The sequence below is a fragment of the Rattus norvegicus genome, chromosome 15 (assembly GCF_021556685.1).
Source record: "Rattus norvegicus strain SHRSP/BbbUtx chromosome 15, alternate assembly SHRSP_T2T, whole genome shotgun sequence".
Lineage (NCBI taxonomy): Eukaryota > Metazoa > Chordata > Mammalia > Rodentia > Muridae > Rattus > Rattus norvegicus.
In genome coordinates this window covers 50,708,041-50,728,879 of record NC_141548.1, presented here as the reverse complement: position 1 = coordinate 50,728,879, position 20,839 = coordinate 50,708,041, and the positions used below count along the sequence as shown (strand labels likewise).

Here is a 20,839-nt window from a genome sequence, read left to right as displayed (position 1 = left end):
TCATAAAGGTGATGGCATGCCTTGCATCTGGCCTCTGGGTCTTTGCACATTGACCCCTGTCCTCTGTCTAAATAGTCTATATCTATCAATTCCTCCCCTAGAACTGACTAAGCACCTTTTAACCTCCTGCACCTGCCCCCAAAATAGCCCTTGCACCCTCTCCTAAGGTCTTCACTGTTTTAGACCCCATTGTGATTTTATCAGCAAAGAGATGGTCTTTTTCACACCTGCTGAGAACCAGTTAGAAACACAAAGGACAATGACATTTAAAGAATGTCAGAGGAAGGACAGCTTACACCAGAACTGAGGAGGGCCAGCTGAAGAGGAAGAAAACCCAGCAAATATAAAGTAAGCCAAGGAAGGTGCAGTCAGACCGGAAGTAATATCAGACAGGAAGTAGAGCTTCTTTTGGCAATGAAGGGACCACTGAGGAATGGAGAGATGAGTGAAGGGAGGAGGCAGCTCTCCAGTATGCTAGAGGTCTCCTCCTGGCTGAAGCAAGATGAAAACTGCTAAGCCAGAAGCTGCCCGAGATTCCAGAGAATGCTGGCCAAGGGAGCAGCCTATGCTGCTGCTGCTTCCTTTGGCCATCTTGTTCCTCTGCTCCCCTCCTTCCCCCACCTCTTTGGTCAGATGAAACCCACCCCAGGCACCAATCCTTCTGTGAGTCACCTGACTCCTCTGAGGCTCCTAGCCAGTTCAGGAAGTCATGTGACCACTTAGGCATGCATGACAGGCTCCCTGGGGATGCTTTAGGGGTGACCTTGTGCCCAACTCCTTCCTTGCCTGTACTGTGGGGTTGCCCCGTGGTCTGGGGGAGAGGGAAGAGAAGGGACAGGACAAGCTGTCTTCCTTCTGCTGATTTAAGGCCCCAGTTTCCTAGCCTGGGTTACATAACACCTGAGGAGAATTAGGCTCCCCTGTCACCTGCACATTTTCTCTTTCTGTGGAGTGCTTCCTAGCCGCAGCTGCCTCTCAGAGAGGCTCTATTTTGGGAGCTGTTTTCATTTGGCCTATATTAAGCACAGTCACAAGGCAGAGGCAAGGTGCGGGTGCAGGGTGCCCTGCGGGTTCTTTGTGTCTCTTTTAGTGTTAAGGGTGAGATAAATAATCAAGATGGAGCCTGCAGCTCTCGAGGGGAGATTCAAGTGGTCCGTAGGTCTCATGCAAGGGCCCAGATGACAACAGAAAGCTGAAGTTTGGGTGGCCTCCCTTTGACTCCCACAGGCCTGGGGAGTTCATATTCTAATTTTTCTCCCTGTGGCTTGCTAAAAGAGAAGCCCATAGTCACTGCTGCACAGGTCAGAAAGAAGCTTTGATTCCCTGAGTCCTGCAAGGCTCAGAGGCCAGGCTGGATTGCTGGTGGCCTGTGAAATATGCCAGCAGGGTAGTCGTGGCCTACACAACCCTCGACTAGAAAACCCCTTCTGAGCTTATAATTAAACCACATGACCAGAGGGAGCAGAGCAGGGACTGCTTGGGAGGTGGCTGGCCCAGGTTCTAGAAACAGAGGTAGGACTCAAAAGTTCCTCCTACTTTGAAGACCTGTGAGTAAAAGAGGTAAGGTCAAGAATGCATCTACTGTCTAACTTTAGATTTTATTGCCCTGAAGAGACACCATGACCATGGCAACTCTTATAAAGGACAACATTTCATTGGGGCTAGTTTACAGTTCAGAGGTTCAGTCCATTATTGTCATGGTGGGAAACATGAGGGTAGGCAGGCAGACACAGTGTTAAAGAAGTTGCTGAGAGTTCTACATCTTGATATGAAGGCAGTGGAACGAGACTTCGTGCTACACTGGGCATAGCTTGAGCGTAGGAGACCTCAAAGCCTACCCCCAACAGTCACACACTTCCTCCAACAAGGGCCACACCTCCTAATAGTGCCATCCCCTATGGCCATGCATTCAAACACATGAATCTATTGGGCCCACTCCTACCAAATCACCACACCTACTAAGAGCATGGTGTGTCCTTTTTCTCAGTTATGTCACCTGAACCATTTCCTGTGGTGTCTCTAGATAGATGTACCTATCCCCAGGGACCCAGTGTGCTACCCCAGGCTGCTGACTCCAAAACCCACATCTCATGGGCCTTCTCCCTCCCAAGAGTCAAGTCCTGCTGTTCCACTCACTGAGGCAACAAGCAATGTCCACACCCACCTTTCCAGAATGCAACTGTCAACCAGGTCCTACCATCAGCCTCCTACCCAATGTGTGTCATAAAGGGGCCGAACAAAGACTTCCCTAACTCCTGGGGAGGATGCTGAGGTCACATCCAAGAAAGGACTACAGGCTATGGATTAAGCTTTAGCACATGACTGGCACTGAGATCCTGAGTTTGTCATGCATGCAGAGCTGCCTGGAAACACCCACCAAGAAGTGAGGAGGCATCAGTCTGGGAGTTGTTACATGGAGTGGGTTTTCGTTAATGGGCAGAAGTGACCCAGGAGAGGGTTCAAGAAAGTGTGAGCTAAATACAGAGATGAGAGGAAAGGAAAAACTGCGGTGCTTGAGCTTGGCCTGGAGAGTGGCAGCTCTGAGCTGGAGGCAGAGGATAGCTAGATCCTTCTAGAAAGTACACAGCTCAAGGCAGGACAGAGTAAAACACATCACCAGTGCAGGTGGGACACTTAGAGAAAGAACAGTTTCTTTTTTTTTTTTCTTATTTAAATTTTTTTTTATTAATATACATTTCGAATGTTATTCCCTTTCCCGGTTTCCGGGCAAACATCCCCCTCCCCCCTCCCCTTCCTTATGGGTGTTCCCCTCCCAACCCTCCCCCCATTGCCACCCTCCCCCCATAGACTAGTTCACTGGGGGTTCAGTCTTAGCAGGACCCAGGGCTTCCCCTTCCACTGGTGCTCTTACTAGGATATTCATTGCTACATATGGGGTCAGAGTCCAGGGTCAGTCCATGTATAGTCTTTAGGTAGTGGCTTAGTCCCTGGAAGCTCTGGTTGCTTGGCATTGTTGTACTTTTGGGGTCTCGAGCCCCTTCAAGCTCTTCCAGTTCTTTCTCTGATTCCTTCAACAGGGGACCTATTCTCAGTTCAGTGGTTTGCTGCTGGCATTCGCCTCTGTATTTGCTGTATTCTGGCTGTGTCTCTCAGGAGCGATCTACATCCGGCTCCTGTCGGTCTGCACTTCTTTGCTTCATCCATCTTGTCTAATTGGGTGGCTGTATATGTATGGGCCACATGTGGGGCAGGCTCTGAATGGGTGTTCCTTCAGTCTCTGTTTTAATCTTTGCCTCTCCCTTCCCTGCCAAGGGTATTCTTTTTCCTCATTTAAAGAAGGAGTGAAGCATTCACATTTTGATCATCCGTCTTGAGTTTCGTTTGTTCTAGGGATCTAGGGTAATTCAAGCATTTGGGCTAATAGCCACTTATCAATGAGTGCATACCATGTATGTCTTTCTGTGATTGGGTTAGCTCACTCAGGATGATATTTTCCAGTTCCAACCATTTGCCTACGAATTTCATAAACTCGTTGTTTTTGATAGCTGAGTAATATTCCATTGTGTAGATGTACCACATTTTCTGTATCCATTCCTCTGTTGAAGGGCATCTGGGTTCTTTCCAGCTTCTGGCTATTATAAATAAGGCTGCGGTGAACATAGTGGAGCACGTGTCTCTTTTATATGTTGAGGCATCTTTTGCGTATATGCCCAAGAGAGGTATAGCTGGATCCTCAGGCAGTTCAATGTCCAATTTTCTGAGGAACCTCCAGACTGATTTCCAGAATGGTTTTACCAGTCTGCAATCCCACCAACAATGGAGGAGTGTTCCTCTTTCTCCACATCCTCGCCAGCATCTGCTGTCACCTGAGTTTTTGATCTTAGCCATTCTCACTGGTGTGAGGTGAAATCTCAGGGTTGTTTTGATTTGCATTTCCCTTATGACTAAAGATGTTGAACATTTCTTTAGGTGTTTCTCAGCCATTCGGCATTCCTCAGCTGTGAATTCTTTGTTTAGCTCTGAACCCCATTTTTAATAGGGTTATTTGTTTCCCTGCGGTCTAACTTCTTGAGTTCTTTGTATATTTTGGATATAAGGCCTCTATCTGTTGTAGGATTGGTAAAGATCTTTTCCCAATCTGTTGGTTGCCGTTTTGTCCTAACCACAGTGTCCTTTGAAAGAACAGTTTCTTATCCATAATTTACTTTAAGTAGCTGATTTACCCTTGGTCAACTCCTGTCCAAGGGTAGACAACGGAAAAGATTCCAGGAAGAAATACTTCTCTTCTTTTTTATTTTTTTACTTTATGTGAGGATACTGTCACTGTCTTCAGACACACCAGAAGAGGGCATTGGATCCCATTACCGTATGGGTGCTGGGAATTGAACACAGAACCTCTGGAAGAGCAGTCAGTGCTCTTAACCACTGAGCCACCTCTCCAGCCCCCAAAGAAATACTTCTTCTGTTTTAAACTGTAGTTGGTTCAGAGCAGCATGCTGAAATCCTGCTTCATTTGGCCCTGTCTCATCCAGGACTTACCCTATCCCTTTGCCCACTGTGTCCTCTGGGGATAAGCTACCTACTCCCTCGTCTCTCAGTAGTCTCCTTGGTTATCAGACAGCCTATGCCATTGTCCAACTGTTGCTGCTCTCAGGCAACATATTTAATTTTTGCTTTATTTTTAGATGTGTTTTATTTTATGTGTATGAGTGATTTTGTTTTGTCTGCATGTGTGTGTATGCACATACATACTTGGTGCCCATGGAGTTCAGCAGATGTTATCAGATCCCATGGGACTGGAAATACAGAATGGTATAAGCCAGCATGTGTGTGCTGGGAATTGAACCTAGGTCTTTTGCAAGAACACCAAATTTAGGCTCATTCTTACATAGCAGGCAATTTACTAACTGAGCCAACTCCCTCCCCCCCTTCTCTCCTTCTCTCTCTCTCTCTCTCTCTCTCTCTCTCTCTCTCTCTCTCTCTCTCTCTGTTGAGACAAGGTCTCCTTATATAACCCTGCCTGGCTTCCAACTCATTATGTAACTTAGGCCAGCCTTGAACTTGTGATTCCCATGCCTTAGCAATCTAAATGGATTACAATTACTGCCTGATTAAGCAAAGGCCATTTTGTTTGGGTTGGGTTTTACTATGTAGCCTTGTGATCCTCCTCTCCTGTCTCCCAAATGCTGGGATGTCAGGGGTGAGCAGCATGCCTGGTTAAGTCCACAGTTCTTGCTAATGATAACAACTATGTCGTTTGATGTGATTCCTGCATTATACTTTGTCACTGCTTCAGAATGCACTCGTTTCACTCATGAAGCTGTCTGTAAAAGAGGACACCGTCTTCTTCTGCCAGCAACAGCTCCACTCATCTCAGGGTTTACCCCAGCTCTAGATTGCTATTTTCTCCTGTGCTTGATTCAGGCTTGCACTGCGTTCCTTAGCACATGCTGCAGAAATAGACCCCTATACCATGATATATACTACAGGCCTAGGTGTGAAGTAGGCCAGACTACCTGGGTTTGTGTAGGTGCATTTTAGGACTGGGATACTTTCCCACCTGTGGTGGTTTCAATGGGTATGGCCCCCATACACTCATGTGTTTGGATGCTTGGCCCATAGGGAGTGGCACTATTAGGAGGTGTGGCCTTGTTGGAGTGGATGTGTCACTGTGGGAGCAGGCTTTGAGGTCTCCTGTATTCAAGCTATGCCCAGTGTGGCACACACTACCCTCTGCTGCTTGTGGATCAAGATGTAGAGCCCTCAGCTCCTTCTCCAGTACCATGCCTGCCTGCACACTGCTATGATGATAATGGACTGAACCTCTGAACTGTAAGCCAGCTCCAATTAAATGTTGTCCTTTATAAGAGTTGCCATGGTCGGGCTGGAGAGATAGCTCAGTGATTAGGAACACTGGCTGCACTTCCAGAGTCCTGAGTTCAGTTCCCAACAACCACATGGTGGCTCACAACCATCTGTAATGTGTTCCAATGCCTTCTTCTGGTGTGTCTGAAGACAGTGACAGCGTACCCACATATGTAAAATAAATAAATAAATATTTAAAAAAAAAAAGAGTTGCCATGGTCATGGTGTCTCTTCACAGAAATAGAAACCCTAACTGAGATACAGCCCAATGTGTTAAATATAAAGTTAAATGTATCATATCAATCTGGGAAATATTTTTTAAAATATGCAGAAGAAAATGTTAAGATGTATAATTTTGACATGTGGAAATAACTTTTTAAAAAAGATTTATTTATGTTATGTATATGAGTAGACTGTAGCTGTCAGACACACCAGAAGAGGGCATCAGATCTCATTACAGATGGCTGTGAGCCACCATGTGGTTGCTGGGATTTGAACTCAGGACCTCAGGAAGAGCAGTCAGTGCTCTTAACCACTGAGCCATCTCTCCAGCCCTTGAAATAACTTTATTACACACTTCTGTACTTTTCTTTATCGGTGAATCTTTCCTTAATGCTTGAGAGTCCACTGTTAACCAATCAACCATTATGTAGCTGGTGTGTGTGGACACACACTAGGACATCCACTGCTACCCACATTCTGTCTTATGGACAGACATCCCCCATTCATTTAAACCTTTCCTTTCACCCTGGCGGGCTTGTTTCCCATGATGTTTTCTCTACCATTACTGATGTCACTAAATATTTCTGAGGTTATTTCCTTAGATTTTTATTAGACTTCCTTGGATCAAAGTAGATGAGAATGTTTTAAGCTTCTGCATCTCTATGAAAAGAAGGAAAGCCACGCAACTGTTCTTTCCTGTTATATTCAGTCCCTAGGCCCATGGATTAAGGTGGTAAAAGAGAAGTTAAGAAGAGACAGAAGGATGCACACATGGGAGTCAATGGGAGAAGTAGCTGAGGACTGAGAGGTGGTTCAGTCAAAGCTCTCTTCAAGGACCAGGCACCCGCATGGCAGCTCACAACTGTTGGTAACTCCAGTAACAGGGGATTTGATGCATTCTTCTGGGTTTTGAAGGATCTGCATTCACACTGTGCACAGATATCCATGCACTAATAAGATAAAATAATGAAATTAAAAACAGAAGCAGCTGGTTCATAAAGTGGTTAAGAATCTTACATAATCTTTAGAGTAACTCTGGGGACCTACATAGACTATCTAGGTATTTTCCAGATAAAGTTTGCCAACTTTTATTCCCACCAAGCAGAGGGAGTAGAATATTATCATTTAAGAAGGTTTTACCTTTTCCATGTCTACACCATAACCAAGGACTTGGGAAACAGAGACAGGAAAACTGGGAGTTCAAGTCCAGCTTAGTCTACATAGCAAAACCATACTTTAGAAACAAACACATTCTTTAAAAAAGATTTATTTTATTATGTGTGTGTGCATATTTATGTGTATATATGTACATGTGAGTGCCCATGCCCTTGATTCCCCACCCTATGAGGATTCTGGAAACTAAGCCCAGGTCCTCTGCAAGAGCAGTGTGTACTCTCAACCCCTGAGTCACCTTTCCAGCTCCCACAAAGGCGTTCTCTATCCTTCCTTCCTTCCTTCCTTCCTTCCTTCCTTCCTTTCTTTCTTTCTTCCTTTCTTTTTTCTTTCATCTCTTTTTCTTTTCTCTTCTTTTCTTTTCTTTTCTTTTTTTTTCTTTTCGAGACAGGGTTTTACTGTAATTTGGGCTGTCCTGAACTGCTCTGTAGACCAGTCTGGCTGTGAACTTACAGAGATCTGCCTGCCTCTGCCTCCCAAGTGCACCACCACCTTCCTGCTATCACAAAAGCATTGTTATTTAGCATGCTGAGGTCCTGGGTTCAAGCTCTACCACCAAATGGTGGGATGGAGTGAAGTTCTTACTGGTTTGACAATTTATCTCTGACTGAACATTTTCTTCCCACCAACAAGGTGTAGTGTAGTAGTCCCACACTAGGGAGGGGAGGGGTCAATCTAATTTTCAGTTCTGTTTTCAGTTCTGGAGATACCAGGTATGCTGGACCAGCACCCTATCATTGTGCTATATCTCTCAGCCTTCTTTTTACTTTTCAGTTTGAAACAGGATCTTAAAAGTTGCCCAAGCTGGCCTAAAACTCAACCCGTAACCCAGGCAACCCTTGGACTGGAGAGCTTCTCACCTGAACCTCCCGAGGAGATAGGCTTGTCCCGTAAGGCCGAATGTAAAACATCTTAAAATGTTTTTATATTTAATTCCTTTCTAATGAATCATATTTGCATGTTCTTTACCTATTTTTAATTTGCCTAAATAATTTACTAGTACATTAAATTCTCGGAGGTTTAAATGTTCAGTTGTCACATTAGAATATTTATAAGAAGAGACAGTGAAAAACCTGGCTATTTTCTTACCAGTGTGAAGAGAAAAAAGAATTCATTTAATCACCAAATTCCTTCATAATTCTGAAAAAACAGAAGAGTCAGTTCATTTAACCAGCACAATTTAGATTGTTATCCTAGCTGTCTTCAAAGTACAATGCTCCACCGATGTTCGGTGCCAAGTTTTTTCACCAAACAAACTCTGTAGATATTTAAAATTTTGTCTCTACATTCCAAGGAATCTAATCCCCCACAGCTTTGTGTGACACCTACAAACATTTGAGTCCTAAGTTACAACCTGGTTGTTTCAACTTGATCACTGTTAAATGCACCCAGACCCCACAGCCCGTCACCCCAAACCAATATTTTTAAAGTTGGTTCACATCTCCTGTATTTAACTTTCTCATTTAGCTACAGCCAATCAAAAGAAAACGCTACATTGCTCTGGGCCAGCCTTTTTCTGGTATCATCTTTTATCTGTTTGTAGAGCTTAATGCCAAAGCTTTTTTCCCCCCCTTACAGCGGTCTCATTTTCTTTTGTAAGCAAATCATTAATACCTGGGCATAAAGAGTTCTGTAATTCACAAGGACAGGAGTTTCTGCAAACACGATTGCGGGGAATTGGCTCTTTGAGTCGGGTTGTGGTAACAATTCTTTTAAAAGCTGGGTTGTGGGAGTTAGGAGGAGCTGCACTTTCTGTTCCCAGGGTGGAATTCTCCGGAGCAGCAGGAAGCCCCGCCCATCCTCCCATCCCCCAACCAATCCTTTCTTTGCTTAACTGGAGCTGACTAGGTAGGGCAGGCCCCTCGGGACTCTTCAAGTAGTCTGATTTTTAGAGTTGATTCTTTCGCCAATCACAGTCATTTAAGAAAGCCACCGGGTCCCTACCGGGAATCTGTAAGCAGTTGCTAGCTCGGGTCTCTTGGCCTCGTTGGGCAAGGCTAGAATGGATAGGCAGGCAGGGGCGGGTCTGCGAAGCCCACCCCGAGTTTGCGGTGCAGAGCTTACACTGCACAGTGGCCAGCTTGCAACACCAGTGCCAGCTCCTGGCCTCAGCTTGGCCCTGAGCCGGATTAGCTGAGTGCTAGCTGCAGCGGCCTCGTTGGCTGCCCCGGGCCTCAGTGTCTGCACCACTTTCTGCCCAAGTGCCGCAGTCCTCTGCCTGAACCTCAGCACCCCACCTCAACCCCATGCTTCGTTACTGGGTTCTCAAAGTCTCCCGTCCCTCAGCACCATGTATAAACAAGGTGGTGACAGTCTACTGAGAGCACTGGGTCCTGGGCAGTATTGCAGGAGAAGAGGAAGGGAAGGGAGTGGGGTAGGAGGGAGGTCGGGAGCTCGGGAAGTCCGGAGAGAGATGGGGAGGGAGTGAGGGAGGTCGGTCCACAGGCCTGCAAGTTGGGAAGTGGGAGAAAATCCCAATGCACCAGCAGATTTTGTCAGAGTTTTGTTTTTCTCTCACTAGAAACTGAATCTAGCTCCCCTTTCACTGTATAGTCTCTGGCTCTCTTAAATTTTTATTTTGAAACTAAATTGCCCAGTCTGGCCTTGAACTTTCGCTTCAGCGATTATACACCTGTGCTGCCAGCCCTGGTTTAGATGTCACATTCTGGCTGTGTCCTCGAGTAGCTCAGAAATAAGCTCCCTCGCACATTTTTAGGACACTAATCCTACTTATAAGGATAAGATCTTGTGACCTAACCATTTTTCTCAAACGGTTACAGTTCAGATTATCTAACCCCCCATTCTATTTTTTATATATGAGTGTCTGCACATATATTATGTGCCTTGTACCCCCAGAAGCTAGAAGAGAGCTTTAGATCACCCTTGAAGTGGATTTAAGGACTACCGTGAGCTGCCATGTGGTGCTGGGTATCAAGCCTTGGTCTCCTGGAAGAGCAGCCAGGATAAACTGATAAACCAGTTCACTAGGCCCATACAGATCATATTTCTACATAAGTATTTGGAGAATACCTCTAGACCCTAGCTGTACCAGGGCAGAATGTCGTGTCAACTCCAGCTGTGTGGCTGAGACACTGAATTGTCAGTCATCTCTGGTATCACTTTAGAAACCACAGGGACCTGGCAGATGGGCTCTGCCTGCTACTCATGAACCAAGGGAAGGATGGAGTTTGTGTTGATGGGCTGCCTGCCTGGTACCAATCCAATGAAACAGTACAGGAACCACAGCTTAAAGTGTGTGTTAGTGGGGATAAGGTAGGGCTGGAGAGATAGTCCAGTGGTTAACAGCATCTACTGCTCTTGCCAAGGTCCCAAGTTCAGTTCCCAGAACCCATAGCTTATTCCTATACGCTTACCTGTAACTCCAGCTCCAAATCGTAGGCCCTCTCCTGACCTCTCCTGGCACACTGCACTCATGTAGAACACACATCCACAAGTATACACATAATTTTTAAAAGTGAGATAAACTTTCAAAGGGGGCAAAAATTTTTGAGTCTGTTGGTTTAATTCTAGTTAAGCATGAAGAAAACATTTGATAGTACCTGTAGACTATATTTTTGTTTCCAAGCAAGGTCCTAGGTTCTATCCTTACCATCACCTAAATAAATGACAGAATTTGCATATTCTAGATGCTTCCATTAAAGATTCAACAGTATTGGGCTGGAGAGATGGCTCAACGGTTAAGAGCACCCGACTGCTCTTCCAGAGGTCATGAGTTCAATTCCCAGCAACCACATGGTGGCTCACAACCATCTGTAAAGAGATCTGATGCCCTCTTCTGGTGTATCTGAAGACAGCTACAGTGTACTTATATATAATAAATGAATAAATCTTTAAAAAAAAAAAGATTCAACAGTATAATTTTTTTTCTGAAAATTGAGTCAGCTTCTTTGGAATTCTGTTGGTCCAGGGAGGGTCCCCTAGAGATACATCTTGACAGTAGGAAGCAGTCAGAAGTCTCTTCTTGTCCATGCCATGGCTAGGAGGTTTTTCAAATGGTAATGGTATCTGCTATCTGGAATATTCTCCCTTCTTGCCAATGGAGAGCTTTGCTCCTGGGTAAGCAATGAGGATGTTGGAAGAAATATTTAACTTTTAGAGCTGTTTGAAGGAAGCTTGCTAGCTTTCCTTCTGTTTCTAAATGTTTGCTATGAACTTATAGAACAAAAAGGAAACGAAGACAGTTCTATGCACAATATCACGCCAATTTCCAGATTTCCGGTTTCTATATCTTCTGGTGATGACTGTTTTTGTAATGTTTCTACTTTCCATGTTTGCGGGGGGGGGGTGTCCTTTTTTTTCATTTATATGTTTCTATAGAACCAGGAAAGTTTTATTCCTTTAAGATTATTGTTTCTCTTTTGGTAACAGAGATAGAACCCAGGGTCTTTCGCTTGTGAAACATTGTATCACTGATTTATTTCTGGAACACAGAAAAAAAAGTTTTGTTTTTATCTTCCTTTTGATTTATTGAGTTTGAGAGAAAGTGTGTGTATGTGTGTACCAGTACATGTACCACACAGCCTTAGGTGACTTTTTCGTAGCCCCTTGTCTTCTATCTTGTTGAGGCAGGGTCCTGTTTCTGTGGTCCTTCTGTGGTACAACTGGGACCATTATGATCCCCAAAAGAAAGGTCTAAGGTCATATCTAAAAACTCATGTGGAAATGAGACCATGAAGCGGATGAAATATTTATTTATTTATTTGTATTTTTGAGAGCGAGTTTCACTGTATAGCTCAGTCTTCCTTAGACTTCAAAATCCTCCTGCCTCAGGGTCTCAAGTGCTAGAAATACAGGCCCGCACTACTCTGCTTGGCTGGGACTGTTTAGAAACCACCTACCTGGAAGGTGCTTTAGCATTCTCTTGTGCAGTTGAACCTGCATATTCTCCATTACACAGGAATTCCAAACCCAGTTACTTCCTCAACGAGGGAGGCTCGAATGTGTGTATGTAAAGACAAGCGCATGAATGTCTGGGGAACCTGAATGGCCCAGTCCTGCTATAGCTGAGGAGCGGTATACTGTAGCAAACGTGAAGTGCAATAGCTGGGAACATAGGGTCGAACGAATAAAGCAAGTTAGCATGGTGTGCAAACAATAACCCAGAATTCCCAGCAAGTAGGTAGGCTGAGAAAATAACTCAATGGCAGAGCATGTGGTAAGTGTGTGGAGGACCAGGGTTCCATCCCCATCACTCCTGACCTCCCACCCAAAAGATGAAAACAGAAATTAACACAAAGCAAGTAAATCCACATTACATGTTATTCAGGGGTTCACACATGATATGATGCAAGTGATCTAAAAATCATCAGTGAAATGACAAACCCAAATTACATAACAAGAGTTTCTCTGTTGGAGAAGTTAGAGGTAGAAACAGAGGGAGAAAGAGGAAATGGGGAGGGGAAGATGGATATATAGGAGAATCAGGGATGGTATATAGCTTTTCTCATATATTATATTATATATAATACGTATTATAATATTATTATATGTATAATATAATATGTATAATATGTATTATATTATATATAATATATAGGGGGTGGGAAGCGGTTATAGAGAAAAGGTCTCTCTATGTAGCCCTGGCCATCCCAGAACTAGGATTATATTATACTTTTAAAGCTTAAAAAAGCCTCCGAAATTGTTTGGGCCTTTTTGTAACTTTTACTTTTTATTAACTTGTTATAACAAATTAACTTGTTATAAAAGTAAATTGTTACTTTTCATAACTCAGGCACATGTAATGTTGTATGTGTTATATATTATACCTGTTAAGAATGTTAATGGCAACAGAAGGAAACCAGAAGAATATCCAAAGCATATAAGGAGCATGTAAGCATGCCTTTGGATTGAATTCTGATAATTTGACTTAAGACAACCCCATAAACCTGCTCGTCCATGACATATTGCTGTCTGCTTGAAGGTTTTTTGTTTTTTGTTTTTTGTTTTTTGTTTTTTTTCTTTTTTCGGAGCTGGGGACCGAACCCAGGGCCTTGCGCTTGCTAGGCAAGCGCTCTACCACTGAGCTAAATCCCCAACCCAACTTGAAAAAAAAAATCTTGTGTGGGTAGAGACCGTCTTAGTCTATTTTGGCCTCCATAATAAAATACATAGGACTGGGAAATTTATAAGGCAAAGAGGTTTATATCGGTTTACAGCATGAGAGTGTGGTACTGCTATCTGTTCAGCTTTTAGTGTGGTGAAAAATAGAAGGGCGGGGGCCAGAGATGGTTCTGTGGTAAAGTGTTTGCTGTATAATTATGGCAGCATGAGCAGCGTAAAGCTGGGCATCACTGTGTACAGCTGTAACCCCAGCACTAGACAGAGGTCCCCGGCCTCTGTATGTCCAACCCTGCACATGCATATCACACACACTCGAGTGCACGTACACACACACAGGCACATGTACAGGCATATGCACATGCACACACACAAGCAAATGTGCATGCAGAAACCAGGGCAGCTGGAAATGAGTTCAGACCTTCCATTTATATATATTCCATAATATATTATATTATATTATATATAAGTTAAATATGTATTTTTATGTCACTGACATGATACCTGATAGAACAACTTAATGGAGGAAGCATATATTTTGGCTTTCAGTCCATCATGGCAGAGTCCATTGCAGTAGCTGCATCTGGGGAAGTTGGGGAGGATCTGGTCTCTGCTTGCTGGACCTCTTACATACCTGCCCTTCCATCCTGGCCAGGATCACAAGGAAAGAGTGGAACTTGGCTTTGGGCTGGCTATTGGCTACTAGCTATACTCCTGCTGGCTACATTCATAATGAGTGTAAGGCCCCTCAGACCATGGTGTACCAGGAATCAGAGACACAGGGAACCAGAGGCTGGGCAATGATCTTCAAAGTCCTGCCTCTTGTGACCTACTTCTGCCAGTCCAGGCCCCATCTCCTAAAGCCCCACACCCTACCTCAACAGCAACACCGGCTAGAGAACAAGGGCACAGCATGTGAGTCTGTGGGGACAGCTCCGTTCAGAAGGGTTCGACCATGCATTTTCATAGACTCAGTACACACTCAGCATTTACATCTGGAGCCCTTGAACCTTTAAGACCCACCAAATGATAAACTGAGGCCAGGAAATCCATTCCCAGAAGCCCTCAGACTTGCAACCCCAGCCCTTGGGAGGGCAAGGCAGGAGGATTGCTGGAATATGAGGACAGATTGAGGCCTCAGAAATACAGACTAAGAAAGAAGCCTGATGGCCAGTGTAGGTTTTCTGTCTTCAGTCTCCTGGGCAACCATGCTAATCTTTTGCTTTCCTGCTGTTCTCCACCTGTGTACAGGTAAAACCAGGCTGAACAAAGCCTCCCTGTCCCTACCTGGTTTTTCTGGCCAACTTCCAATCCCCCACCTCTACGGCCTGGAGTTCAGGTAGACAAAATAATAATCTCTGGTGGGGTTGCTGTTGCAATGCCCGTTCGCTGGCACCAGGCCAGGCTCTTAGGAACTGCGTCAGAAAATGCCAGTGAGTGAAATTCCAAAGCAGTGTGAGTCACCAGGGACCCAGGAGGACAGGCCAAGTCCTACCAGGAGTCTGAGGGCAGCTAAATGGGCCTCCAAGGGAGGCAGAAGCTAGGCCAGGCACCAGGAACACTTACCTGGACAAAAGCAAGAACAGGTAGTTTATCCTGGGCTCTGTACAGGCCTAGAGGTGGGGATAGGGTAGGGAGGGGTGGGGTGTAAGAGCAGGAGGCCAGCCCCCAGGCCATCTCCTGGTTACCAGAGCATTTACCTGCTTTCTCATAGGCTAGGATTTGTATCCCAGCCTTAAAATCCAATAGGTTTCTAAACACATCCCCTTCCCCTCCAACAACCTGGCCCAGTCTACCACTGTCTACAGACAAGAAATAGTGACAGGCCAGCTGGGCCTCTAAAGAGACACAGCAGGTAAGTTTATGTCCCTTGGCACTGTACTGGAAGAAGGGAAAGGGTTCTCTCACCCCAGCTCCTCTGCTTTTAGTATTGGGTCTCTTATGAAAGGTTTCAGACAGATGAAGAAAAAGAGTGGGTGGTTGAGAAGCCTGGTGCTGAATCTGTCAGTCCGTAGCATCCTTTGAACTGTGGTCCAGCAGCTACCTGTGGCTTCCAGATTAGAATAGGAGACAAAGGACATTTGCCTGCTGTGGATGTCACCAGCAGGAACATAGCTGGTAGCCAGTGGCCAGTGCAAACCTGGGTTCCATTCTTTCCTTGTGACTCTGGCCAAGATGGGAAGGAAGGTATGGAAGAGATCATTGGGTAAGCAGGCGCCAGACTCCCCCCTGGTCCCCCAACTTCCCCAGACCATTGAATTCTTATTCATCAAAGAGAACACAGGGTGGGATGGGCCACATTAACAGTTGTGATGTTGGGGCCACCTTGGTCTTCAAGGGTCACCTAATCTCCTGCCTCTCCTAATCCTTAGGGCCCCTGCCTATGCCTCATGTGCTCCAGGAAAGTGTCTTCTGTCCTAGTGTTTCCAGCCTTTGGGATAGATTTGCATCTTCTGACTCCCAATCCCTGGATGGCCTTCCATACTTTGGGAACTCTCAATCCTTTAGGCAATAGAATCTGTGGACAGAAAGAGATAGATCAATAGCCCAAATTCTAACTCCCCCCACTTCCCTGCCCTGAACCCTTACAATTTGTTCCTCTTTCCATTCCCAGCTGACCAAGAGCATGCTGGCTTCCAGCAAACACCCCATTCCTGCCCAGAGGATTGGTCCCTTGCAGTAGTAGCTGAGAGAGAGGCTCTTTCGATCTCTAGGAGGAATAGCACAGAGATCAGGCCTGAGCCTGAGGCTTCTTGGGACTTGCAAGTGTCCCCGCTGGGTAATTCAGGTATGGGCAACCCTGGACATGGGCTAGGGCAGAAAGGGCCACAGGCTGAGTTCAAGAATCTAGATGACTAGGAAGGGCTTTCTAAAGTGCCCATTTAAGGACCTTACTGACCATGGTTACATTCACTTTGGTCCCAGGTACTAAATTCAGGAATGTTTCTATTATCTTGTTCTCCTCATCCTGCCCCCAGGCCACACTTTCTCTTCTGGAGTTTAAGATCAACAGGTCTCATTGGCCAATTGCACATGGAGTTAAGGACTGCAGCCTGGATAATCATAACCTTCCTTCCTTACACTGTGTACTCTGTGAGGCAAGAATGGCTCCAGTCCCAACCAGAGTGGCCTGAAAGAGGTCCCCAGGCTAGTGCAGAGCCTGCTTCTCTGTTTTCCCTTCCCCCATCCCAACTCCCCCAGTCACTGAAACCACACTGACTCTTCCTGATGTCACACAAAGCTACATGAGAAGATCACACCCCAGAATTTCAAAAAACAGGAGGGGGGTGGCGGGGTGGAGGTGTGTGTGGTGGTGGGGACATCAGCCATCTGCCTATTTCCACACAAGAAATCGAAGACGAGGAAAACCTGTAAGGTGTTAGAGCCAAGACTAGAAGGGAGCCAGGGTTGTGTAGTGCCATCTGGAGGTTCAGGTCATGAACACTGAACACTGCCTCACATGTGGCAAGCCCCAGACAACCAACACTGGGATGTGCTTCTATGGAGCAGACTGGCGGTGGCCCATGCTCCTATTCCTCTTCACGGGTACCTGCCCCAGGGCATTTTCATCTCTCCGAAGCCTGGTGGGGATTTTTATGCTGACCACCTGCTCTGTGACCCTGAACAGACCTATCTCCTCTGGAATCTTCAATTTCAATTTTATCCTTGGCCAAGGGGTAGGAGGAGAAGAAAGGTGGTGGTGGTGGTGGTGGTGGTGGTGGTGGTGGTGGTGGTGGTGGTGGTGGTGGTGGTAATGCTTACCGGATTTTAAAATTTTAAACCAGACAGTTCACAGCACACAATACTGGGCATGTATACTATAAAATAGAATCAGTAGTCATTGTTCTATGAAACCTAAGTCCCTTGATGACCTGGATTTCGGTCATCCTTTCCACTTCCTAATCTCTATGACCTCCAGCCCAGCACCAGCGTCAGAAGGAGATTAGCATGTATTTGGTGAATGAGAGAAAGAGGCTAATGACAGGGATGAGTGGTCAAACAAGCCTTATTTGTAGAGAATGTGAAGTCTCGGGCAGTGAGTGTGCCATGGGTCGCAGAGGCTGTTCACCATCTTGATCTAGCATCTTGTCTGTCCCCCTACACCACCTCTACCTGAAACACCACTGCTTGTTCTTGGAGGCAGCCTGTGTCCAGAACCCCCAAGCTGAACCCATGACTTCATAGCTCAACTCACCTGCTTCTCCTCAAGTCTGCATCTGAGTGACCCAAGCTAGGATGTTGAGGCTCCCCGTAGGGAAAGTGGGTCAGAGAAACCTCCACTCCAAGTTCCTCTTGGGGCTGCCTCTAATTCTGAGCTTCAACCTGTAGCTCAGACTCCCAGAGAACTCTCCCCTGGCACTCCCTGTAGCACGAGGAAGAGGGTAGGTCTGTGACCAACAGCGAATTTTTCAGAACATGTAGTAATCCCCAGACAACCAAAGTTGGGGCACATGCTTCCAGTGGACAACCTGGCATCTGCTCCCAGTCCTCTGCCCAGGCACCTGTCTGGACAGAGGACCTTTGTGTCCTGTTTGTCCCACGGAAAGTCTTCAACTCTGAGCACCAACTCTTAGTCCTTTCTCATGCGCAAGTTGGGTCCCTGGATTCCTGAGTCAGCCCTCTTGTGGCATGGCTCAGTGCCTATGTCTCCTTTCACTCAACGTTCCCTGGTATGAGGGGGCTTAAGCCAGTCATGACCACACCCTGCAGGGTAAATTTGGCCTGTGACAATCAAAGTGGCCTGCCAGCAATCTCCACATATCTCTTCACTCCATTCTTAGCCATTCGAAAACCAGCCCTGGAAAGAATGAGGTTCTGAGGAGATCAGAGATGCTACAGCTGCCGACGTTCTCCCATCACTGTAGTTCTCTCAAGAAACTTCAGCTCAGTAGTCCCTCCGGCCAGACCTTTGAGCAATGTCCCTTAGGGTCCTCGGTGTCCTGCCTACTCACCTTGTAAGCTATGTAAGTTCAACCACGTGTGTTTGTTACCGAATCTTACGGAAGGTGGGGTGGGAGGGAGGAGGAAAAAGGGAGACAAGGAGAGAAGAGACAGCTGAGCCTGGAAAGGTAGATGAAGAAGGTCTGAATGAATCCCAGGCTTCAAGAGAAGAAGGGGCTCCTCAGAGCTTAAGGTGCTTTTATTCTCCTGTCAAAGATTAGGGCCAGAGACACCACAAGAGTCCCCCAGTCAACCACTCCATCTTTTTTCTTGAGGCCTCTGCAAGGACAGGAGCCCAGTCACTAACTCAGTGTCCTGGGTGTTTACACCACTACCCTTCCTGCATCCTTAGAGGTCCAGATATCAAGCAAGCTCCCAGTATGGGGCAAAGGCACAAAAAGGATCTGTGGGCTTTAGCCTGGTGCTCTCCAGGGAGGCTCAGGTAAGGACTGCATGGCCTCTTGGGTAGCCCCAAGCAACGCTACCACCAGAGTTGAAACCAGCTGCAGCCTCAAACTCAAGATGCTTAACATCATCCAGCAATACCCAGGGGATTCAATTCAGGCTAAGTTGACCTTAGCATGAAGGAGGAGCCTTCCAACTATTGACTTCCCAAACTCTGTCCTCCAGCTTCACTGAAACCAGTAGGACTGCAGTGACAATGCTGCTTACGGTGGACATGGCTGTAGGTCCACGCAAATGTCCCTGCCTTTGGCCTTGAGGCTTACTCCTCCCAGCCCCTCCTGCTTTCTGGCAGCTGGGGGAGGGGGCAGGTCAGAGGGAAGAGACCCAGGATCCATTTGCATAGCTCCCTCACCTCACTCCCCACATACACCCACGGGGGAACAGTTGGGGCTTTTAATAATCTTTTTGTAATCTTTTATTTGTTAACAGTTGAGGCTATTTTTTCCCCATGCTGCAAGAGATGCCAGTAGTTTGTTAAAAAAAAGTTGTGAAAAACACAAATCTATTTTTGGGGTGATCAGCCTCCTTAAAGCCTCACACCCTCAGCTCTATGGAGCTCTGAGGATGGCACCTGCCCTTGCTGGGAAGGTCTGAAGCTTGTAGGAAGCAGAGGATTTGGGGGGCCTAGCAACACTGGCTATGGGCTACAATTTTGTCCTCTCCTCAACCTTCTTGGACAGAAGCAGAGCCATCCAGCTTCATTCTGGTGTAGCCCTGCCTGCCTCAGGGTGGCTTCAGAACTCTGTCCTGAGAAAGCTGCTTCCCAAGAAGCTTGAGTTGGAACCATGCTACTGCTGGGTATCTTGCTACGGCTCGCTATAGGGCCTGGCATTAGTGGTGGTTCTTACAGTTCTTGAGAGACATAAACCACCAAGAGCTTGAGCTCTCTGCCGAATAAAGAGTCATTTCAGAGCCATAGGAGATATTTGATGAGGTCCTGGATCAGTGAGTTAGACTCAGAATTTTACTCTAGCCTCACTCAGTGGCACTCTGTGGTCTGCTCTGCACTGGGGGATCAAAGGGCTGGGATGCAAACAGAAGATAGAATCCTGTTACCCGGAGACATGAGATTTCAGTGCTGGAAGGGACAGAGAGGTCAGGTAGGGACAGTGAGGTCAGATAGCCATCCGGTATCTTCACACAGTGTGACTTGTACTCTTGTGACCTTTGGAAGACAGGAGAGATTACTTGAGATAATGATTAAATGACTGTAGGTAAAATTGCAGAATTAGATTCTTCTTTTTTTCACTGTGTGCTAATCCCGGTTTCATCCCTTCCAAAGCTTCCACATCTATTCCCAGCCCTGTGGTCCTCAACTCATGTTTGCTGAGTCCTAATTTGCTCTGGAGCTGCTCCCATGCAAAGAATGACTGACTGCATCTAACCTTCCATGCTTCCCAGCACCCTTATTGGATGTGAGTGAACCTTGGGGGTCATGTGGACTGACCCTTGTCTGTGAGAAAGCAAACCCAGAAAAGATACTTTTGTCCAGTATCACAGAGTTCTACAACTCACAGCTGGCAGCTCCTTGCCAAATCACTCAGCTAACTCAGAGTGGCCTGGCCAGGACCCTCATAGCTGGGCCCTGTGGCTCCCAGGGGATCAGACCTCTGAGTTTGGGTAGCAGCAGCCATGTCCTTGCCCTGGGTAGAGCCTTCCATTTGAGCCAACAGACCTTTGTGTGACTCAGTCTGCCTATTTCCTTTCACCAGTTTGCTTCCTTCCATCTAGCTTCCTTCCCTTTTGCCACTTCCACCAGGATCCTGGAGGGAATCCAGCATCATGGGAAGACAAAGAAAAGGCTGGTATAGCCCATGGGAGACCTCTCAGAACAACACGTGAGTGACTGCTCTGTGGTGTTGTCGTCCTCTGCCCTACTCTACTGCCGATCTCCAAACTTTCATTCGTCCATCAAATATTTTTTGAACATCTATTGTGTGCTTGTGGAAGCACTAGACTAGCATGACAAAGAGATAAATGCCCCTTTGGATATGCATGTCCCTTCTAAAGGAGTTCCCAGTATTGAAAGGGAGAGGGACAGAACCCTGTTACTAGCAGTGTGTTCTGAGCTAGTAGTGAAACACAGGAGAAGATCAGGGAAACCGAGGTTGACAGAAAGTGTTAGAAGATTTCT

At 46.2% G+C, this 20,839-nt stretch overlaps 2 long non-coding RNA genes across 2 annotated transcripts in view; one reads left to right on the top strand and one right to left on the bottom strand.

Annotated features, from left to right (window-relative positions):
• LOC103693695 (uncharacterized) overlaps positions 1–20,839 on the top strand; it is a 29,995-nt gene that overhangs the window by 8,230 nt on the left and 926 nt on the right. Inside the window, exons 2-5 of the long non-coding RNA XR_015638906.1 lie at positions 15,914–16,087; positions 18,081–18,263; positions 19,988–20,120; positions 20,437–20,543. This is a non-coding gene — a long non-coding RNA (uncharacterized LOC103693695). The remainder of the gene's footprint in view (positions 1–15,913; positions 16,088–18,080; positions 18,264–19,987; positions 20,121–20,436; positions 20,544–20,839) is intronic.
• On the bottom strand, positions 6,184–9,012 carry LOC102550955 (uncharacterized). The gene is made up of 3 exons (XR_015638905.1): positions 8,836–9,012; positions 8,311–8,361; positions 6,184–6,998 (listed from the first exon to the last, which is right to left on the bottom strand). It is a non-coding gene; the product is annotated as an uncharacterized LOC102550955 (long non-coding RNA).